Raw genomic sequence first — 14,705 nt, 5'->3', positions numbered from 1 at the left:
AGTTTTAATTAGTTTTTAGAGCAGGTTTGCTAGTTTTTATTAGTTTTCATTTTTTTTCTAAATGCTTAGTTTTAGTTTAGTCGTATCTTTTCTCTTCTTCTCCGTTGTATTCAAATAAATCCCAGACAGGACTCTGCTGCTTTCTCCCAACTTTAGTCTCCATGTTTCCAGGTAGAGTGGGGACTAGAAAACGACCGGAGACCACAAGTGACGGACCGTCTAGTGCCGTATGGTGCTGCTAGCTAAAATTGCTGAAGCGAAATAAATCGATTTCATATCAATGTGACATTGACAAAGACGAAAACAAAGGGAATTTTATCCATAATTTTTGTCCGTTTTAGTTAGTTTTGTAAACACACAATACAGTTTCAGTTAGTTTTTTTTTTTTTTTCTTCTTTTAATTATAGTTTTTATTTATTCCAGTTAAGAAAATGTTTTTTCTATTCTAGTTTTGGTCATTACCTCTGCCAAGGAGGTTATGTTTTTGCCGGCATTGGTTTGTTTGTTTGTTTGTCTGTCTGTGTGCGAGATAACTCAAAAAGTTATGGACGGATTTGGATGAAAATTCCAGGAAATGTTGATACTGACACAAGGAACAAATGATTAAATTTTGGTGGTGATTGGGCGTGGGGGGCCATGGGGGCCCCCTTATCTGCCTTGGCGGAGGTCTGCGCTCTCCGAGTGCTTTTCTAGTTTCGTTAGTTTTCGTTAACGATAATAACCTTGGTGTGTATGTCATGTTTCAGCTCATCCAATAGATTATTTTCCCTTTTCACATCTTCCAAGGTGCAGCTGCTGCTTTCTTTTACTTAAATGTCGTGGCATTAGGGGTATTTTCGGAGGTCAGAGTACACCACATGATGCATCAGAGCGAATCACGTTAGCAGAAACCAACAGTAGCCAATGAGGTTTCATCATTAGTATTAAATCCTCCTTTGGACATTCACGATTGGTTTCTGATAGAAAGAAAATGCTCATATTGGCTGTGGCATCGGGGTGCGCACTGGCCCGCAGCGGGTGGCGGTCTGGGCCGGCCTGGCCACCCGGTGTGCTGAGTGGGACCCCTGCCCGGGGAGACGGGTGGCTCCTGGTCTCGTGGGGCTCGGGAACTGGTGCCTCGCCTGCCCCTGGGTGGCCAGCCCCCGGCGGGGGGTGGCGGCTGGTGTCCCTGGCCCCCTGGGGCCTGTGCTCGGCTGCTGTGGGGCCTCTGGTGGGGGCCTCCCTCGACCATCTTTGGGGCGGGCACACTGTTGCCTGTCGGTGGGGGGGGGGCAGGCTGGATCCCCCCCCCTCTGTGGTGTCTGCTGGATGGCTGGGCGTTGGGGCCCTCTTGGTCGGTCCCTGATCCTTGGAGGGAGTGCGGTTGTGGTTGCATGTGTGTGTTCTTCACCTCAGTCTGTTTGCCTGGTTCACTCTGTCACAGCAGATGAATGTGAACAACTGATGTTGTGTGGATTTGTGTCTGGTATTATTTGTTATAGGTATTATTTGTGTGAACGTGGTATACGATATTTTGTTCATGCCTTCTTTTCTTATATTCATCATTTCATAGGTCTTATGTATTTCATTGTTGTTGTTTTTTTTGTTTGTTTGTTTTTTTGGAGTTTTGTTTGTTTTGTTTTTTCTCTCTCTTCTGCCCAGTTTACTCAGTTCTGGTTGTAGTTATTGTCACCATTATAATTGTCTCCATGGTTGTTACTGTTTGTATTGTTGATACTTTCTTGTGAGGGTCTTCGCCACCTCCTTCTCTCTTGTTCTCTCCCCTTCTTCTACCCCCACCCCCCACCCCCCATGTCAAGTCCAGCATCGAAATGTGGTTCAACAAAACTCATAATAAACACAGTAGAATATCAAAGGGCGCTTCATATACTTTATGAAGTGACCCTTGGCAAAGCAAATTTGTTCAGCACCAAAAGGAACCAGACTACCATTCTGCTGTTAGGACGCTGGACAAGACAAGTAGAAAAAAAAAAAAAAAAAAAGTAGTGTGAGATACTCCCTGGTAAAATGTCCAAATAAAAGAGGATACACAAGCAAAAGTATCAGAAAAATGGGCAATGATGACTGGGAGTACAGTTGGTGTCGGCTGCTGCCTTGTCGGTACAGACAGCTGCCTGTCAGCTAGCTGAGCCCATAAAAGAAAAAGAAAAAAAAAGAAAATGCCCATATTTGGGCTCCATTGTGTTGTGCTGGAGACTCAGAGCTTTACAACAATTTTTTTTTTTTAACTTTTTTTTTCCTTCTCTTTTTCTTTTATTCTTATTCTAGGAAATGTTCTTGTACTTTTAGAATGTCGGTTGTTTTATCAAGTATAGAGGGATTTTTTTTATTGTTTTTTTTTTTATTGTGTTTGGATTTATCTATTTTCTTTATAATGTGGACGATGAGTCTGAAATAAAGCTTATATATCTGTCTGTCTATCTGTCTGTTTGTATGTATGTATTCTATGTATGTATGTATGTATGTATGTATGAATGTAAAACTGTATATATGTCTGTATGTATGTATGTATGTATGTATGTATGTATGTATGTATGTATGTATGTATATATGTATGTATGTATGTATGCATGAATGTAAAACCATATGTATGTATGTATGTATGTATGTCTGTATGCATATGTGTGTGTGTGTGTGTGTGTGTGTGTGTGCGTGTGTGTGTGTGTATTTATGTATGGATGGATTGTATGTATGGATTGTATATATATACGTATGTATTTCTGTATATATTGTATGTATGTATGTATGTATGTATGTTTGTATTTTATGTATTGTATGTCTATGTATGGCTGTATGTATGAATTGTGTGTATGTATGTCTTGTATGTCTGTCTGTCTGTCTGTCTGTCTGTCTGTCTGTCTGTACGTACGTACGTACGTACGTACGTACGTATGTATGTATGTATGTATGTATGCATGTACTTGGCTGTAACTGTTCAGTCTGAGTAAACTGTCCCCACATCTGTCTAATTTGACGGTTTTCTTCCAGTGTATCAGTACTTCAGAATCTATGTGATGTTTTATCATGTTGGTCGTTTGTCCAGGACAACAGACAGAAATTAACTTTTCTGTTAAATCTGGTGCCTAATGTCAATACACATTATCATGTAACTAAATAAATTAATACAACTAAATACAAAATACAAATACAGGTCATGACAGACTTCAGTAGACACACCAAACTCCACGTCAGTTTGGAATGCTAATTTCTTGGTAAATTCAGGAGAAATTTTCTGCTGCAAGTAAACAAACTGTAATAAAATAAATATCTTAATGTATATTTTCAACGTTTTCTTTTTAGCAGTTTTAAAAGAACACGTACTGAAGGAGTGAACCAGCCCAAAATCTGAAAATTGAGCCAGTGTTTAAAATATCGATGTTTTTGCCTTAAAACTATGAAAACTTTCTGAACTTTTTCTCACATCACGTCGGTCATCATTTGTTAGCAGAGCAGAAGCAGAAAAGCATTTTTTCTTTTCCAGTAAACCTCTGGCCTCCTGTCAGTGAGTACAGTCGGTCAAACTAAGCGAACATCAGGAACCACAGCCGTAGTTTTGGATTTGGCGTTGGCCGGGGGATACGCCGTCCTCCGCCTCCTGTTTTATTCACACGTCTAACATTCAGCCCAGACGCAGCGTCAATATTCAAACCTGGACTTGGATTCTTTTCACCACATCCACAAACGCTGCCGTTGAGCCTCAGGGATGGATCAGCAGCCAAAAAAAAACACAAGAGCGTTGTTAATGTTTCCAATTCTAACAGCAACTGCAGAGGAATAATATTCTGAGTCCATCTATGATCAGAGGTTTTTTTTACTGATGCTGAAGTTCACAGAGGATACCAGAAGTCATAAAGTAGTTAATATCCCTTTGTGGCACAGAAACACTGCTGTGTCTGTTTTTATAGAAGGAAAAATACAAGTAACTCATCTAAAAGTCTCAGAAAAAATACAGATAAGATAAATAAAAGAGTGAAATAACAACTCTCTTGACATTTAAACCCTTTCATTATAACAGGACTAGATTTATTAATGTGGTTTTTCTAATAAAAGTGTCAGAAAATGACGTTTTTGTCCAATGCTTTTGCATCTTTTTTTCAGGAAGAACTGTTCATAGTAGGGCTGCACGATTCTAGCAAAAATGTGAATCACAATTCTTTTGCTTAGAATTGAGATCACGATTCTCTGACACGATTTTTTTCACAAAATGTTTGTTGCACCGCTGTCGAGGAAAATGGGTTCTGTTACCTCTGATTGGCATCTTTCATTTCACTCTGCAAGTAGTCCGGTCACTTATGCAGTGTTTGCTGTGGAACTGATCTGTTGGTGTGGCTGTGTGTAATGGGGGGGGGGGGGGGGGGGTGGTGGCGGCGGCACGTACACGGTTCGGCGCGGGGTGCACACATGTACGTTTCAGTCGGTGGTGGTGGTGAGGGGCTCGGCCCTAACCCTAACCCTAGTGTGTCCAACCAGGCGGCAGCACATACATCAACCAGTAATGGACCAATCAATAAGACACAGACTAATGGATGCCCACTAATTTAACTGTGAAATACACCAGAAAAAAAAGAAAAACATCATGGAAATTAGGAGTGGACGCCACTGTTTTTACAAAACCTCTGATTAAAGAATAAAACAATTAATAAAAAAAAGGTCAAAGTAACAGATCAGGACCACAGTCATGTTTATCTGATGATTTCAATGTATTTTATAGTCTGATTACACAGATATAATGGGCTTTTTTACTCATTTTGATGATTATTTTCAATTTTTTTAAAGTATTTTTTTCATTTTGTTGTTTAATTTCTTTATTTTGTTGATTATCTTCCTCTTTTTTGTTCATTATTTTGTTTGTTTTGTTTATTTTTTTCATTTTTTCTCATTTTATTGATGATCCCATGTGGTTCTGTCAGGTCTAGATGAATGCTGGTTCTGGATGCGGTTCAGTCTGAGGGTTCTCCACTGTAATCCAGACCCATGTGGTTACTGGTGGTCCTCGGTCCATCTTTGCTCCTTCAGGACTAGACCTGAACAGATAAAACCTTAAATCCATCACATTCATAGTGTTTATAATCAAAGGACTTTTCACTGTGACTTCTTTCTTTCTTTCTTATTTTGTGGTTTTCCTTTTCCGTCCATTCCCGTCTCCCTCTGGTTTGATGTCGTATCTGTTGGTTCTAGCTTAACTCCTGTCGGTTACAGTTGAATTGGACCGTGGTTGGACCCTAAACCTCAGTGGAGTGTCTTTGTTCATGTGCTCGGGGCTGTTTCTGTCTTTGGTTCCCACAGGACCTTCCATCCCTGATAACTGTAGAACATCAGAGCTTCTCATTGGTGGAAGTAGGTTTCAGTTCTGAGCTCCACGGCAGGACTTTGGTCCGATCTGGACCGTTTCTGTTCCGTCTGATGTTTAGAATTCAGTAGTCTTAAATGTGCGCCCCGCTGACAGACATCCAACGCTCTGAAGGAGTTTCCTCCACAGCGTTTTCATCCAGTATCCAAGTATCCAGGGAATTAATGAGTTAATTATTAACCAGTGAACATGATGGAAGCTTTTACTCTGAAGTCCAAGGCACGATCTGACTGATCTGAGGTTCGACCCTGACGTTACTGTCTGTCCCTGGAGACGTGGACGCAAGAGGATGGGACTAATATCAGATGAAGACATACTGAGGACACAGTGAGAGGAGGTCTGGGTCTGGAGTCTAGTCTGGGTCTGGAGTCTAGTCTGGGGTCTGGGTCTGGGTCTGGGTCTGGAGTCTAGTCTGGGGTCTGGGTCTGGAGTCTAGTCTGGGGTCTGGGTCTGGGTCTGGAGTCTAGTCTGGGGTCTGGGTCTGGAGTCTAGTCTGGGTCTGGGTCTAGAGTCTAGTCTGGGGTTTGGGTCTGGGTCTGGGTCTGGAGTGTAGTCTGGGGTCTGGGTCTGGGTCTGGTGTCTAGTCTGGGGTCTGGGTCTTGGTCTGGGTCTGGAGTCTAGTCTGGGGTCTGGGTCTGGAGTCTAGTCTGGGTCTGGGTCTGGAGTCTAGTCTGGGGTCTGGGTCTGGGTCTGGAGTCTAGTCTGGGGTTTGGGTCTGGAGTCTAGTCTGGGTCTAGAGTCTAGTCTGGGGTTTGGGTCTGGGTCTGGAGTCTAGTCTGGGTCTGGGTCTAGAGTCTAGTCTGGGGTTTGGGTCTGGAGTCTAGTCTGGGGTCTGGGTCTGGGTCTGGGTCTGGAGTGTAGTCTGGGGTCTGGGTCTGGGTCTGGGTCTGGAGTCTGGGACAGACAGAGACAGGGTTAAAGGTCACCAGGACCAGCTGTTCAACTACAGACAGACTAGAGTTAACAGGAAGTCCAAAGTCTGGGACTCACCAAGTTCACAAGACCAGACTCTGTGAACTTTATACAAACAGCCTCAGTGTTAATGTGTGAACTACAGGTTTAACCACAGAAGTGGAAGACCTGAGTATTTAAAGAATAGAAGGGTTTATTTATGAATCTGTGTTTTCATCTACAGAGTTCTGACTGTAAGTGTCCTCTGACTGTGTCGTTGTTAAGTCAATGTGTCTTCCTGTCTCCAGGTCCATGTCTATCTCCAGGTCCATGTCTATCTCCAGGTCCATGTCTGTCTCCAGGTCCATGTCTGTCTCCAGGTCCATGTCCGTCTCCAGGTCCATGTCTGTCTTCAGTCTGTTGTGGCTCCGTGTCCCTGAGTCCATTAAACACATCCAGATCATTCAACATGTGATGAAGAAGATGATGAAGCTGGTGAGCCAAATTATATGATTTTATCAGAGGAGAAAAACATGAGGTTTGGTGTTTGCTAACATAAGCTAACATTGGCTAATATTAGCTAACATTGGCTAATACGCTGTTTCTCAACGGGGGCAGTACCACTATTTGGGTTAGGAGTTAAGGTTGGGGCTAATATTTGCTAATATTAGCTAACATTGGCTAACATTAGTTAATATTAGTTAACATTAGCTAACATTGGCTAACATTGGGTAATATTAGCTAATATTAGCTAACATTAGTGAACATTAGCTAATATAAGCTAACATTAGCTAACACTGGCTAACATTAGCTAACATTAGTTCCGTCTGCATCAGTCAGACCAGATCTTTGTGGATTCCTCTGCTATAGAATACAGTTTTTATGAGCTGCTTCTCATCTTCACATATTGGGTTTCATTTGTCAGACCTTTATCTTTGTAATCCAGTTCAGATCAAAGTGAATAAAGTCATTTTTTATCTCACACACACTCCGTCTGTCCTAAAGGGTCTTTGTTGAAGTTTCTTTACATAGAAAAGATAATTCCCTGTTTCTTCCACAGTCACACTCAAATATTAGAAATCTGAACCAGTACTAGTTTAAACTGTTTGAAGATTCAATAATTAAACCTCATGTCATTAAGAAAAATATACTAACACATTTAAGGTGGATTTATAGATTCACAGATTTCGAGAAACAGGAAATAAAACACACTTTAAACCCAGACTGAACTGGAATAGAATAGAATAGAATAGAATAGAATAGAATAGAATAGAATAGAATAGAATAGAATAGAATGAGCTTTACTGTCATTACAAAATACCAGTGTACAATTCAACCAAATGTGTTTTCAAGTTCTGTAAAGTGTTCGGAGCAAAAATACACACATCAATTATAAGAACAGTCGAGAATAAAAATATAAAAGTCAAGTTAAAAGACACACACACACACACACAAGTGAATCCAGTATCAATAAAATGTGCAGGACGTACAGATGTCAGTAACAACTCTAATGTCAGTTATTGGTGACATGTTCTGAATGTATGATTTATTTTAAACATTCATATAAATTCAGCCGTTTCCTCAATAGTTTCCATTTCCACATTTCCTACATTTCCAGTGGTGTTGATAGAATAGACCTTGTTCTTTTCATAGACATCTGAGCATGCTCAGTTCACCCCCCACTGACTGTGGAATGGGGGGGGGTCAAACATAGAGCAGTGAGTGAGACTGACTCACTGTAAAAATAGACAGTTTGTCTTTTTTTACACTGTTTGTTTGTTTGTTTGTTTGTTTGTTTGTTTGTTTGTTTGTTTGTTTGTTTGTTTTCAGGTTTGTGTTCAGCCTGGTTTCGTGGCCATAGATTTTCTGGAAGTCTGTGTGTGTGTGTGTGTGTGTGTGTGTGTGTGTGTGTGTGTGTGTGTGTGTGTGTGTGTGTGTGTGCGTGCGTGTGTGTGTGTGTGTGTGTGTGTTTGGTTGTTTGGTTTGTTTGTTTGTTTGTTTGTTTGTTTGTTTTCAGGTTTGTGTTCAGCCTGGTTTCGTGGCCATAGATTTTCTGGAAGTCTGTGTGTGTGTGTGTGTGTGTGTGTGTGTGTGTGTGCGTGTGTGTGTGTGTGTGTGTTTGGTTGTTTGGTTTGTTTGTTTGTTTGTTTGTTTGTTTGTTTGTTTGTTTGTTTCCAGGTCTATGTTCAGCCTGGTGGATGCTCTGGAGGCCTGTGTTTGGTTTGAGGCCATAGATGAGCCAGTTTATCTGGGGGTTGGTCCCATCTGATCGCTGCTGATCTCTGGAGGCGTGTGTTGTGAACAGGCGTGTGTTGTGAACAGGCGTGTGTTGTGAACAGGCGTGTGTGGTGAACAGGTGTGTGTGGTGGCACTGTGCGTGGGTTTTTACGCCCACAGTCAAAGTCTGGCAGGTTTTGGGGTTAATTGGAGGCTGTAAATGCCTGCAGGTGTGACTGTGAACTGGTGTTTATCTCCACTGTTGGTATCAGCCCTGTGATGAACCCATGACCTTTACAGGATGCACCCGCCTCCTGCCCCCCCCCCCACCACCACCACCACCACCACCACCACCACACACACACACACACACACACACACTCCTGTGGCTGTGACTGTATAGATAATGGATTCTACTGCCACCTGGGTGTGATTTATAGCTCATAGCCTGTTTGTGTTTGTGTGTTTCTGCTGTAGTGACATGAACAGGCACAATGAGCATCTGAATCAACTCCATCCAAAATGTGTTCACTCAAATTCAAACCTTTAACACATTTAAAGTAACACAACTCCTGAACTCTGTTTTTATGCCGTTGACCAAATTCTAGGTCTGTGGTAGAATCTGATAGAGTGATGTGTAAACCTGTTTAATTATTTTTACATGTTGGTTTATCGTCTGTTTGAGTTCAATAACAAATCCATCAAACAGCCCACATACATGGACATCTGCTTCAGACATTTACAGACATATTTCATGTACATGTTCATCAGTTTTCTCTTCATATATTTATTTATTTATTTATTCATTCATTCATTCATTCATTTTTTTTTTTTTTTTATAAATCTAGTCCTGTTCTGGGCTAATGGTAGTATTAAACCTGTGCGTATGTTCATTATCCATAAATGTCTGACTGACAGTAATAAGGACGTAGACTCTTCAGCTCATATTCATGTGTCTCCTGCTCCTTTTATTGCTCCACATCAATACCCTCCAGTATCTCCACAACCGTCTCCTGGTGTCTTTGTGTTCATCATCAGATATCATCCTCCCAGGACTGCGTGGCTCTGTTTGGGACTCGGTCCTTTATGAACACTTATCAGTCCACGTCAGTATCTGGCAGCTTTACCCCTGATGAACACACACAAAGGAGCTTCACAGAACACTAGTGCACCTGTTGAAGCTCCACACATCTGTACTGCCACGTCGTAAACGGTCCAGGAAATTATTCATCTGTCGGAACATTCTCCATCATGATCATCAGCGTCGGTTGTTTATTTTAATGTCAGGTTTTTTTTAAAGAAGAGCCCTTATCTGTTTGACTGCACGGTGACAGTCACAATCATTTTTTAACATTTTCAAAAACATGTTCTTCTTTTTTATCAGTTATATTTTTATTATCACAGCACTCTATGAATGTTTTTAACATTGGAACAGTGCATATGAAATACAAAAATACTAAACAGAACATCAATAATTCAATAATGATTCAATAATTAAATATTTAAGCCTTTTAAAAAAAGCACTGACTAGGTCTGGACTCATAAACTGGACCTGAAAGATAAAAAATAAAGAAAAACATGGACACACAATGATCTAGACAAACTGAGATGTTTGAACACATGGAAAATAGTTGAAAGCTTATTTCTATAAGCTCATAAAGTTTCATTATGAACATTTACAGATGTTTTTCATATTAAATGTGATAAAAAATTCAAGTCTTTTTTTCTATAACACACTGTTTTAAGCATTTATTGCATATGATAATAATTACTGGTCGAGTAGAATAGTTGAATAAATGTTCTAAACTGTTTAAATGTTTATGTAATGAACAGGATCTGATGATACATTCCACCACATATCTCACTTTTACACCACTGGAATATCACACACCCTGGTTTTATTTAAACCCCCTGTTCCTCCATTTCTGCCTCTTACACTGAGCTACAGCAAATACTGAAAAGCCAATAAATTCATCTAGGCCTGTTATTATGGTAGTTCTTAAAGCAGTGTTTTTCAACCTTGGTGTCGGGACTCCACAAATTTCTAGTAATTGATAAAACAAAACAAAAAAAAAAAACGTAGTAATAAAAAATTTGTGTTGAGTTGACAGAGTGAATCCCAAACCCTGGGTTGTGAAACTGCAGCACTGTGGTTCTGTTTATCTGTGGTTCTGTTTGTCTGTCAAATGTTCATTGTGGTCAGTTTCAGATGCTGCAGCTCTTTCATAATTCATAGTTTGAGTTCTTGTTTGTTCAGTATTAATTGTCAGCCTTGTAAATCCAAGCTGGACTGACTGTACATATCCTGACCAAGGAAAATCCAATTCTCCCTTTGTGCAGTAATCTACACCTGGATTTACTGCCTCTGTCCGCAATAATATACATTATTTTACAGCTGCAACCGAATCGAGTAGGTGCTTGAAGGGAATCCAAAAATTCACGATTCGATTAATCCACTCGAATTGATTGAAGGGGAATATTCTATTGCAGTTTTCCTGAACTGAAGCTTCTTTGTGCGTCACAATAAGCATCTGTGTGAAACACAACAGTGGAACCAGTGTTTAACAGCAGAGAAATGAAGGAAACAAAGCTTTGATTCAGGAGAATTGTGGTTGAATGTTTTTTTTTGGATCACTTTGAGTCGATTAATCATTTCAGCTCTACATTATATAGACTAAATGTCCTCTAAAATTAACCTGGATTTGAAACAGAGGATAGAAAACTATTACGGGATCAAAAACTAATTAATTTGAGCAAAAAAAAAGTCTTGGGGTCACCAGAATGAGTGAAGTTAAAATGTTGTCAGGAGTAAAATAAGGTTGGATCCAGTTTTTTAAAGGGTTAATTAACTGTTGGACACCTTGACTGTGTGTGACTTCTTTTAAGTCTGTTGTTTTTCTTTTTAATTCCCTTCCTTCGTGCTGCAGAGACAACAGATGGAAATGAGCCACAGCGCTATAATCTGGTCCAGTTCATCTCTACTGTGTGTTTAATGTTTTCTACCCCTGAAAATAAACCAATAAACTTGACTAAACATGAGGTTGAACCTGGAAGTTTCCTGTAGGAGAAAACACCAGGAGTCCAGATAGAAACACCCAGCCAAAAGGCAAAAAAAAAACACTGTTTTCATTTCACAACATTCATCAATTATTAATTTTCTGTAGCAGCATATTCATGAATGAGAAGGACCAACACTGGCCTTCATTTATTAAACCACCTCTGCAGTAACAGACTGAGCACAGATTGCTTTATAACCTTAAACCTCCAGCACTTTAACAGAATGGAACACAGCGTTACCATCTGTGTCCTGTTAGTGTTTGTATGTAAAACATGTGATTAATACACAACAGGCCTGAGGCGTGTGTAGATGTGTGTTTGTTACAGTATGAGCTACATGTTACTAGTGTGTGCACTGTAAAAACAAACCTTTAGAATCTACTCAATAAAGTGAGGTAACAGTTTGCGCTCATTTTGGTTGAGTAGATTTTACCCCTATTTTGAGTAACATGTGATTAAATTTAACAGCTATAGCACACTAAAAGAAATGAGGTAAAATCCATCTAATAGATTACACAACAAGTTACTCATATAAAGTGAGTAATATTAACTCTCATTTGTTATAGGACTATGTTCATCTACTTAATTAGGGCAGGGAGTATCAATCTAAATATTGATAGTATTGATACTAAGGTGTGAGTGTATTGGTATTGGATCAATAACAAAATTCCCAGAATCGCCCACCCTTAATTTAATTATTATTAACAACTAAGCAGTAAAACTATTTAACCATTACTTATTCAAGGAAGTTTAGTTTTACTTGAAAAGCTGCCAGTCACACGAGGTACTCATCATTCAACCCCAACCTTAAGAAGCATGTGAAGAATGAGAGATGAGGACCTCAATCTGGTATTTTATTTTTACCCACCCCTGTATGGAACACCATTACAGAGAAGAATGAAGCAAAGGAGACACGGAGCTCATGGTGCAAGAATATGCAACTCACAGAAATATTCATTCCACAACAAAATACTCATCAAAACAGTAAAACATGCCATAACTGCACTATATATTTAAAAAAAAACAGACCAAAAAAAAAAAATACTTCTTATCAACTCAGAACACGGTTAAACACATAAAAACTGCCCCAACTAGTTTGTCCCAGTGCATGCTGGGAAACTCCCCCAAGCTGCTCCTCCAACACATCACAATATTATGGGGTAGATTTTATAATATTATTTTTAAGTAGCATTGCTACTGTTAATAAATAGGTAGATTTAACCAGTCCTAAACGATTTCACTGGCTAAATATTACTGTTGATTAAAATGCAACTGATTTCCATAGTTTGTATTTACCAACCCCCAAAACCCTTTTTTACAGTGTGTGTGTGTGTGTGGTGTGTGTGTGTGTGTGTGTGTGTGTGTGTGTGTGTGTGTGTAAACAGCTGAGTAAACGCTTTGGTGTTTGTGAGCGTGAACACGTGCTGTTGAAAAACTGATATCCAAGTCAATCTAAAGACAAATCGCTGCAGAGGTAGCGGCCTAGCATGACAAGTGTAGATAAGCGATTATAGGTTGGTTTGAGTGGAGCAGGTGATTCCTCAGCCCCCAGCACAGGCACGAGGCGTTTTCAGCAGCGTGGAGAGACTCGCAACATCAAAACCCCAGCCAGCCCCGAGCTCAGGGTACGCCTGGCAAGATCAAATGATAGGTGGTACGTCTACAGCTGTTCTCACAGGAGGGCCGGAGCTAGAAGTGTGAAAAATGAATCAGTACACTGATGTGCTGTGTTCATTAGATCCACTTTAGACGGAAAAAAGACTCATTGGTAAACATAGAGAAGAGCCTGGGAGGAGAGGAGGAGAGGTGGAGAGGTCAGGGAACAAGCAGATCCACCAAAGTTAAAAGAGAAAAAACATGTTAATTACACTGTTGTGTTCTACGAGTTCCTAACGTCTGGAACATGAGAACAACTGTGTCAGCAAGAAGGAGTTGGACCGGACCCTGTGTCAAAGACAGGGAACAGTGTGTGGTACCAGTGTTCCCTGGTACCTGTGTGTTCTCTAGTACCTTGTTCCCTGGTTACCTGTGTTTCCCTGGTACATGGGCTACTCTAGTACCTGTGTTCTCTAGTACCTGTGTTGTCTAGTACCTGTGTTGTCTAGTACCTGTGTTCTCTAGTAACTGTGTTCTCTAGTACATGTGTTTTCTAGTACCTGTGTTCCCTGGTACCTGTGTTCTCTAGTACCTGTGTTCCCTGGTACATGTGTTCTCTAGTACCTGTGTTCTCTAGTACCTGTGTTGTCTAGTACCTGTGTTCTCTAGTAACTGTGTTCTCTAATACTTGTGTTCCCTGGTACCTGTGTTCTCTTGTACCTGTGTTCCCTGGTACATGTGTTCTCTAGTACCTGTGTTCTCTAGTACTTATGTTCCCTGACACCTATGTTCCCCTGTACCTAACCCAAACCCTACCACCACACAGGGACCCAGGGAAAATTGGTATCAGGGAACTTAGGTACGGGGAACATACAGTATGTACAAGGGACCATATGTTGGTACCAGGGAACATAGGCACTAGGGAACACACATAGGTACCAGGGAACATAGGTATTGGGAACACAAGTACCAGGGAACATTCTTTGGTACCAGGGAACATAGGCACCAGGGAACATAGGTACCTGGGAACAGAAGTACCAGGGAACATATGTGTGACCCCCACTCTGGTGGGGTCACCACAGCCATCCTGGAGCCACGGTCCAGCCTTTGGACCTGATCAGACCCACTGATCATCTGTGGGGGTCAGCTGGGACCGAACCATGGACCCGGACCCACTCCTGTCCAACAAATGTTGAGGGATCTGGTGCCGGCACGGCAAAAGGTCCACCAGGACGTTCTCAGAGGTCTGTGGTGGATCAGACGGTGTTGGCAGATGGAGTCAGAACACAGAGCTGTGGGCTTTTCAGTATTCTATAGTTTCATTCAACACATTCTGGCCTTGATCGTCCAGTAAATACATTCATTAAATGTCATGTTTAGAATTCCACAGACAGTAAATCAAAGCGGAGCTGATTTGAAAAAACACACTTATTAAGCTCCCACAATAAAATAATTCCAGTGGAAAGTTTTCACTGTGTGTGGATGTGCAGACAGCGCCCCCTGGTTTCAGAATAACTCCCCCATGTCAGGATGAAAATCAGGCGTATGGCGCTGTGCTGGTTTCCATATGCACCAGTGCAGGAGAATGACGGCA

This window comes from Sphaeramia orbicularis, chromosome 15 (genome assembly GCF_902148855.1).
Source record: "Sphaeramia orbicularis chromosome 15, fSphaOr1.1, whole genome shotgun sequence".
Taxonomy (NCBI): domain Eukaryota; kingdom Metazoa; phylum Chordata; class Actinopteri; order Kurtiformes; family Apogonidae; genus Sphaeramia; species Sphaeramia orbicularis.
Note: the sequence above shows the minus strand (reverse complement) of the source record.